This window comes from Bison bison, unplaced genomic scaffold (genome assembly GCF_000754665.1).
Source record: "Bison bison bison isolate TAMUID 2011002044 unplaced genomic scaffold, Bison_UMD1.0 scf7180017864465, whole genome shotgun sequence".
In the NCBI taxonomy this organism is placed as follows: domain Eukaryota; kingdom Metazoa; phylum Chordata; class Mammalia; order Artiodactyla; family Bovidae; genus Bison; species Bison bison.
Genome location: NW_011495026.1, coordinates 2,794,345 through 2,803,405, shown reverse-complemented (window position 1 = coordinate 2,803,405; position 9,061 = coordinate 2,794,345).

Genomic DNA, 9,061 nt, shown 5'->3' with positions numbered 1-9,061 from the left:
TTTATATATATATTTTCTTTTATACACTTAAACCCATTCTTCTGAGAAGGGTTTCACAGGCTTCAGCAGGTTGTCAAAGGGGTCTATGGCCCCAAATGATTAGCCTTGTGATAAGAAAATGGGGCCTGGAGGGCTTACAGGACCCAAAATCCTGTAATTGGTACCAGCACTGAAGCCAGCATCCAGACCTCCTCTCTTCTACTACCACATTGATGCCTTTTGGTGTCATAGAAAATGAGAAGTTCTGCTTGCAGAAAAGGAATAGTTTGGAGGATATTATAGACTGAATGTTTGTGTGCCTCCAAAATTTACATGTTGAAATCCTAACTCCTAATGTGATAGTATCAAAAGGTGGTACTTTGGGGAGGTAATTAGGTCATGAGAGTGGAGCCCTCATTTGTGAGATTACCACCCTTATAAAAGAGATCCCAGAGAGCTCCTTTGTCCCTTTCTACCATGTGAAGAAGCAGCAAAAAGACAGTCATCTATGAGCCAGGAATGACCCTCACCAGACTTCAGCTGTGTCAGTGCCTTCACATTGGACTTACCAGCCTCCAGAACTATGAGAAACAAATGTTTGTTGTTTAGGCCACTCAATCTACGGTACTTTTATTACAGCAGCTGGGATGGACTAAGACAGAGGGCAGGTGGAGTGGTTGGGGATGGGCAGTTGGGCTCCCTGCTCATTTCATCTCCAACTCTCTGTCACACACATGTTGAGTAAAGAGAAAGTAAATCCTTCTGTCTAGCATGGGGGAGAACAATTAACGGGCAGCCTCTATCTGGGAAATTTATGTCCAATATTTGATGAATTATCTTGCTTTTTAGCCTACTATCAATTCCCAACTCATCTGCTGATTCTCATCAGAGCTGGGTTCAGGACCCAGCCTGTCTTAGATTCTGACATTATCTTTCTGCTGTGTTATGCTTTCATAAATCTACCAAGCTTTTTAAGAGATGTTTTCAGATTATAACTTTCCTACTTTGAACACTGCCTTTTTGGGAAGCCTCCCAGTGTTTTTTGTCTTGGTGGTGAGGAAGGGACCTGCATACCCCAAGGGAAAAAGAATTGGATGATAAGAAGCAAGAAGGTGCTAGAAGGAGGGGGAGGTAAAAAAACCATGATTGGTGACATTGGCCTGTGATGTGTGAAAAATTACAGTGAGGTATCATCTCGCACCTGAGTGGCCATCATCAAAAAATCTACAAACAATAAATGCTGGAGAGGGTGTGGAGAAAAGAGAACCCTCCTACACTGTTGGTGGGAATGTAAATTGGTGTAACCACTGTGGAGAACAGTGTGGAGGTTTCTTTAAAAACTAGAAATAGAACTATCATATGATCTAACAGTCCCATTCCTGGGCATGTATCTAGAAGAAACATAATTTGAAGAGATACATGCACATCAGTGTTCACCGAAGCACTATTTAAAACAGCCAGGACATGGAAGCAACCTAAATGTCCAGTGACAGATGAATGGATAAAGAAGATGTGGAACATGTATACAATGGAATATTGTTCAGTTATTAAAATAAAGAATGAAACAGCAACATGGATAGACCTAGAGATAGCCATACTGAGTGAAGTCAGACAGAGAAAGATAAATATCATATCTGTGCATGCATGCCTGTATCACTTATATGTGAAATCTAAAAAAAAAAAAATGGTACAAGTGAATTTATTTACAAAACAGAAATAGTCACAGATGTGCAAAACAAACATGGTTACCAAGGGGGAAAGGGCATAAATTGAAAGATTTGGATTGACATATACACACTAATATATAAAATACATAATAAGGACCTACTGTATTACACAGGGAACTCTACTTACTACTCTTTAATGACTTATATGGGAAAAGGATCCAAAAGAAGAGTGGATGTTATACGTGTAATCAATTCATTTTGCTGTACAGCAAAAGCTAACACAACATTGTAAATCAACTATTCTCCAATAAAAAATTAATTTTTTTTGAAAAGGATAAAGTTAACTCTCAAAAAACCCCCCCAAAACCCACAACTCAACAGTGCACAAACAAGGGGTCTGACTGATGAGCCTGAGGGAGGAATTAGGTTTAGAGTGTGGTGGCATGGTTGAGAGTTTGTTCAGGAACATTTGATGAAGAGTGGTGGAGGAGGAAGCTCTGAGGAGTTCTTCAAAGAGTAGGTGAGCATGAAGGTGGGTCAGGTGCACTGAGAGAAGGCAAGAGGAAGGAACGAACCTTGACCGGTGGGTGCCCATCATGCAGCAGATATTGTAGATACTCAACATATTACCTTATCTAATCTTTAGCTGGGTGGGATAGTTGTGATCCCCATTTACACAAGAAGAAGAAAAGATGCAAGAAATCAAATGATACAAACACAAGTGTTCCAAAACTGGAAATTGAGATTTCAGTGCACACTTAACTTATTCAAAATCCCTCATATTTTTCTCTGTGCCTTGATGCTTTCCAAAGAATTAAGGAAGCATTTGGAGCACGAGGCGATCAGACAAAGTGATAGAAGATGCGCATGGGCGTGCATGCACAGATTGGCAGTACAGTCCGGGAAGTCTGCCCAAGAAGGAGGCAGAGGAAGAGGCATTTGAGCTTTTGTCAGTTCCCCTTTCAGGTGTCTGTTATTGAGTGTTATCGTGGGTTTCTTTTGGAATGAAAGTGACTACATTCCTGTATTAAAGTAATGCAATGTAACAGCCGTCTAAATAGGATGCTAATAAAATAACAATGCATTGCACAAGCCTTTGCTTCTGGAGATTTTTATTATAGTATCCTGCTAAGAGTGAACTTTGTTTGAACTGCCATAAGCAAAGTATTTGGGAAATGATTGTTTTGGAGGTAGCACATGGAAATAAACTTTCCTCACTCCCAACTCGCAGTATCACATAATCTTGAGGGGGGACTGTTTTGTTGCCAGGGCTGATATGTAGCCATGGGACAGACAGGGAGCAAAAAAAGAGAGTGTTAATCTGTGGAAATGGAATACACTGGCTGGAAATGCTGATATGTAGTCTTGGGACAGATAGGGGCCAAAAGAGGAGAGTGTTATTCCATGGAAATGGAAGATACTGGCTGGAAATGCTAGAAACATTTAGTACTTCCAGAGGAGATGTATCCATTTGCCCTTTCTGAAAAAGCAAGCATTTGAAAATTTAGCTCTGAGATTTGTCTCTTATCCGATTATTTTTTGCAGAAAAAACAGCATATTTCCCAAGCCAGATTGTAATATTTTTGTGGCATACTCTTACCATGAAAGCAAATTTCCTTCATAAAAATAAAAAGCCAGAAATAGTATACTTTCATATTATACTTTGTCTTTGATGTGGTGTGTGTGGTCAGTCGCTTCAGTTGTGTCTGACTCTTTGAGACCCTATGGTCTCTAACCTGCCAGGCTCCTCTGTCCATGGGGGATTTTTTCAGGCAAGAATACTGGTGGAGTGGGTTGTCATTTTCTCCTCCAGGGGATCTTCCCAACTCAGGGGTCAAACTCATGTCTCCTGGTTGGCAGGCAGATTCTTTACCTCTGAGCCACCAGGGAAGCCCTCCTTTGTTGTTGATGACACTTAACAAGTTAAGGAAATAGAAGTAAAAATTTTGAGAATGAGATTTGTATAATGAGTCAAATTAATAAGCCCCGTTTATCGAAAAGCTTTTTGTAATCCTCTTTCATTTGTTCTTTAAGGTAAGCAAAATTTGTCATTCAAAGCCCTTTTTTTAACATCTCTATATGAAGTGAGAACCAACAATTTAATTCCGTTTGTAATCTTTTTAACTTTGTGTGTGTTCCTGTGTGTGTGAGAGAGAGAAAGACAGAGACACCTTTCATTATGAGAAAGAGGGAGCAAAAGAGAGAGAGACCTTTCATTACAAGAGAGAGAGAGAGAAAACTTTCATTACCTCAAAGATCTCAAAGCTGGTTTCCCGCCCTGCCCACAGTAAGTACTCTGGGCAAATCTAAATATCACCAGTGCTATCTTAAAACAAATATTCTGTTTTCTGTTTCTTCTTGGATTAACATTTGACTCTCCTGTTCATTCATCTCTTATTTGTTTGTTTGTTTATATGTGTCAAATAGCTACAGGTATAGAAAAACAATATTTTCTGCTCTTTGCAATTTTTCTAGGTTGCCAGGTTGTGTGAAAGTCCTGGCTTATTAATGTACCTGACTCTCCCAGCATTTATCACAAATGTAAATGAACAGTCTGTGGTGTAGCCTGTTTTCAGGATTGCGCTGATGATCATGTTGCTATGGTGACAACAGAGCCGACAGGTTCGTGAGACAGTATTAGTAACGCAGCAGCTTGAAACTTAATCAGCGCACCTCGACTTTTCCCCCATATTTCAATATCACTTCGGCAAATTGAATTCCAGGCAGTTGTCAGTCCAATGTATTCCCTGTGGTTTCTCCTCTGCAAAATTGCCTCTTTATTCTATACACTGATGATCATGGAGTAATTGAAATCTGCAGCTGTTTGTCATGCTATTTATACAACTCTGCCTTGTCGCCAGCAACCTTTGTGTGGTGTGCACTGCAGGTAACAATTAGATCCAGAAACCTCTCTTTGGTTGAACAAGTGAATGATTGTTTTCCCCTAATACTCCCGATTTTGGATACTTTATGTGATACCTTGTTTTGTGGGGAAAGTTCAGCCAAGGTTTAATCACAGGCTATTACAGCAGCATGACTGGGCTCTGCCTTCTCTGCTTCCAGCGATGGGGAGACAACTGGAGTGTTGAGAAAAAGGGCTACCTCCTCAGGGGAACTGCCCCTCAATCTCCTACCAATCTGCTCTCCAGCCGTTTCAGAAACTGGACTCTCCAGTTACTATTGGCCCTGAAACACTTGCAACAATAGATGAGAGAACACAATTCAGTGTGGAAAAGAAAGCAGCGGCCCAGGACACGTAGCATGGCTCAGGCATGGCATAACGCTTTCTCTTTAGGCTGCTTTGTAACTCGGGGATTTAAGACCCCTTGCTCTTTCCAGTGAACTGTCCCATTGTAAGATCTCCCTATACCCCTTCTGGGGTTGTTTTGAGGGTCACTACATGATTTTTTTTTCTGAATGTGAACTCCAAGGGAACATAAACTGCGCTTTATTTGGAGTCCAGCAGGTAAAAAGCATCCCTTCTCTTCTGCTGTCTGTAATATATGCTGACGTCAGTGGGAAGCTACTGCTTTTCCCCTCTCAGCTGAGAGGTGTGCTGTGTGCTAAGTTGCTTCAGTTGTGTGCGACTCTTGGCAACCCTATGGACCATAGCCCGCCAGGCTCCTCTGTCCATGGGATTCTCCAGGCAGGAATACTGGAGTAGGTTGCCATGCCCTTCTCCAGGGCTGATGATTTCATTTTATGTGTTCCACCCACCCCAAAATGAACATGATAGCATGAGACAGGAATGGAGGATTTCCTGATTTTATAAAATAATGAAATGACCAGGGAAGAGCTGGGTCTTTGGAGATCCAGGAAGGATGTGGTCTTTCCTGCCTCCCCGTGACCCATCAGTAGTCTTCTCCACACATTCTGTCCCCTTCCCAGCACTGACCGAGGACCACAATTGCCTGCTTTCTAGTGAAGCCCCTTCCTGCTGTGTGCATTCTTCTCTTCTGGTCCCTCTAGCCCAGCGGTCTCGCCTTCTTCTTACTATTGTGCTATTCAGACACTGACATTGTCTAGGGTTCTTTGCACAGTTTAAAAGTTAATGAAGTTCAATCTGTGAATAATCTTTCTGTTGTTGTCATGGAATACCAACTGGGTATAGAGAAAAAAAATTGCTAGAGAGCTCTTAATAGAATCATCAGCAACAAACACGCATTGCAGCTATACATTGCAAAAGCAATGCAAATATGAGAGCTAAGTTTTGTATTGTTTTGAAGTACCATTTTTTTTTAAATTTAATGAGAAAATTGCCCAGCAATTTGATCGTGTGTTTTCTTCGCTAGTTATTGCCTTCTGGCCCATATGTGTGTCATGTGATAGTGACCTTTCCACAGCAGATGGCTTTGTATGTTCATAGAAGTTCAGTTCAGTTCAGTTCAGTGGCTCAGTCGTGTCTGACTCTTTGTGACCCCATGAATTGCAGCACGCCAGGCCTCCCTGTCCATCACCAACTCCCGGAGTTCACTCAAACTCACGTCCATTGAGTTGGTGATGCCATCCAACCATCTCATCCTCTGTCGTCCCCTTCTCCTCCTGCCCCCAATCCCTCCCAGCATCAGAGTCTTTTCCAATGAGTGAGCTCTTCGCATCAGGTGGCCAAAGTATTGGAGTTTCAGCTTCAGCATCATCCCTTCCAATGAACACCCAGGACCGATCTCCTTTAAGATGGACTGGTTGGATCTCCTTGCAGTCCAAGGGACTCTCAAGAGTCTTATCCAACACCACAGTTCAAAAGCATCAATTCTTCGGCACTCAGCCTTCTTCACAGTCCAACACTCACGTCCATACATGACCACTGGAAAAACCATAGCCTTGACTAGATGGACCTTTGTTGGCAAAGTAATGTCTCTGCTTTTCAATATGCTATCTAGGTTGGTCATAACTTTCCTTCCAAGAGCCAATGACAAATTAGAAATTTAGTGAATATTAGAGGATTGATGGTAGCTGGTGATCCTGGGAGTATCTCTCTCTCTTTTTTTTAGTTTTTGAACTTTATTTTCTTTATTATGGGCTTCCTTAGTGGCTCAGCGGTAAAGAATCCACCTGCCAATGCAGGAGACTGAGAAGATGCAGATTTGATCCTTGAGTTGAGAAGTTCCCCTGGAGAAGGAAATGGCAACACCCATTCCAGTATTCTTGCCTGGAAAATTCCATGGAAAAAGAATCCTGGTGGGCTACATACAGTACATGGGGTCACAAAGAGTCAGACACGACTGAACTACTAAACAACAACAGCAGCAGATTTTTTTATTTTATTGGCCCTTCCTATCAGTATTAGAGTCTCAGACCTAATATTGAACTTGAAAGTATAAAAAAGTCCTATATAATTTGAAAGCTAGGAAAATTGTTTGTTCTATTAATTAAGGGTTAAACAGAAAGAGTCTCTCCTTAGTATCACTTAGATATGTCTTTTCTTTATGTCCCTCAAGGCTTCATAAGCATCCCCCCTCCTTAGTTCCTTTCAGTGATTTGTGTGTGTGTGTGTTCAATCACTCAGTCATACCCGACTCTTTGGGACTCCATGGACTGTAGCCCACCAGTCTCCTTTATCCATGGAATTTTCCAAGCAAGAATACTGGAGTGGGTTGACATTTCCTTCTTCAGGGAATCTTCCCAACCCAGGGATAGAATCCGTGTCTTCTGCATCTCCTGCATTGGCAGGCAGATTCTTTATGGCTAGCACTGCCTGGGAAGCCCCCTTTCAAAGATACTTTAATTCAAGTGCCAATGAAACAGATTTCAAGGGCAGAGCTGTAATTAGGGCAGAGGGCATGGAAATTTAGAGGACACTCAAATTTAAAATAATGTTTTAAAAGATTGGTACATTTACAAGTTTACAGCATATGCACTCCTTCAGCATTACAAGAACAAATGATCTTAATACCTACTTAGCAAGAGTGATTGGCTCAAACAGGAGGCTACCAGATGGCTCAGCATTGTTAATAACGCCCATTTGAGAGCACATCGTGAATCACAAAGTTGAGGGCAAATTTTAAGGCTCCAGGTGGCAAATTTAAAACAAGGAATTATTTAAAATCTTTATTTAAAAAAGAAAAGAAATGAATACCAAGTTGCAAAGTGGAAAAATGCTTCACTTTTTAAGAATTATATATGTAATGCTACTTAGTTATGTAGAACTTACTGTAAATTGATTTGCCACAAACAAACAACAAAAAACTAAGTTTATTAAAACTGTTGTGCCATGGAGTTTTTTCCTTTTCATTTGAGTCTTTCCTTCCCTCCTCCTTCCTTCCTCCCTCCCCCGCTTCTTGCTTTCATTCTTTGTTTATTTTTTGTGTGTGTGATAGATTATCTGTTACAATTAAAACTACATTCAGGTCAAACTTAGAGCATCTGTAGGGGGTCTCACCTTGGGTGTGTGGGGTTTTGTTTTGATGGCCCCAGGTAACTCTTCACACCACAGAAAGAGTCATTATTTTATAATATAAGTCATGGTTATAAAGAAGCACTTACAAGTGGTTCTCCAAGTTTGAGACTTGCCCAGCTTCCATTCTGAAGAGGTCCCAAGGTTTCTTAATTAGGAGATCTTGGAAGCCTGAATGAACTGGGCCTGTATCGACCCCTTCTTGGAATCCTTAGAGGAAATCCCACTGTCTTTTCCCTTGAGGAATTGACTAGACCAAGATTTGATTTCCTAGTCCACCTTTGATTCTGGATTTATTAAATTGATTTAAACTTATGCATGCTTCTTAAAATTATTCTCATTTGCCTCATGAGTATGTACCAACACATTCTGGCCAAAGCAGCCTTCGGGTTTTCCTTTACATCTGGGCTGAAATCACATTTCTCCGAGCCCTTCTCCGTTCCATCCATATGGAACGTGCCCCCTCCAAGTTTCCCAGGCTCTTTCTGGGAGCCCCTGAATGGGTGTCTCACATATGTGTCCAAACATATCCAGTATGCCCTTCTATTTCTAGGTCCTGTGGCCTCTGAAAGTCTTACCTCAGTGACTGCTCATGGTGCCGACCTCCTGGGTCAAGAGTCGTGTCTTTGCAGGATCTCAAAGCCTCAGGCCTTGAAGGGGCAGAGGTAAGGAGAGCTATTTCCTTTGCAACTCTTAAGTTATATTTGGTCATCCAGGCCCTAAATCAGCTTAGTGTGTGCCAAAATTTAGATTTAATTATGGTTTTTGAGTGCTTATTATGTGATATTGCTATTTTTTTTTTTTGGTCTTAAAGATTTTATGAATTGTTTCATCAGTGCAAGTTCCTCGGTCCCTCTTGAGCCTCTTGTTAAATTCATTTGTCAGTCACAGCCATCACCCCACAGGTATTCAAATCTGCTCCAAGTAGCCAAATGAGGGGATTTTTTAGCATTCCATCCCTATCTCCTAAAGCAACCTAAACTTCCTGATGTGATCGATCTGATTCCCAAAACAACCTATT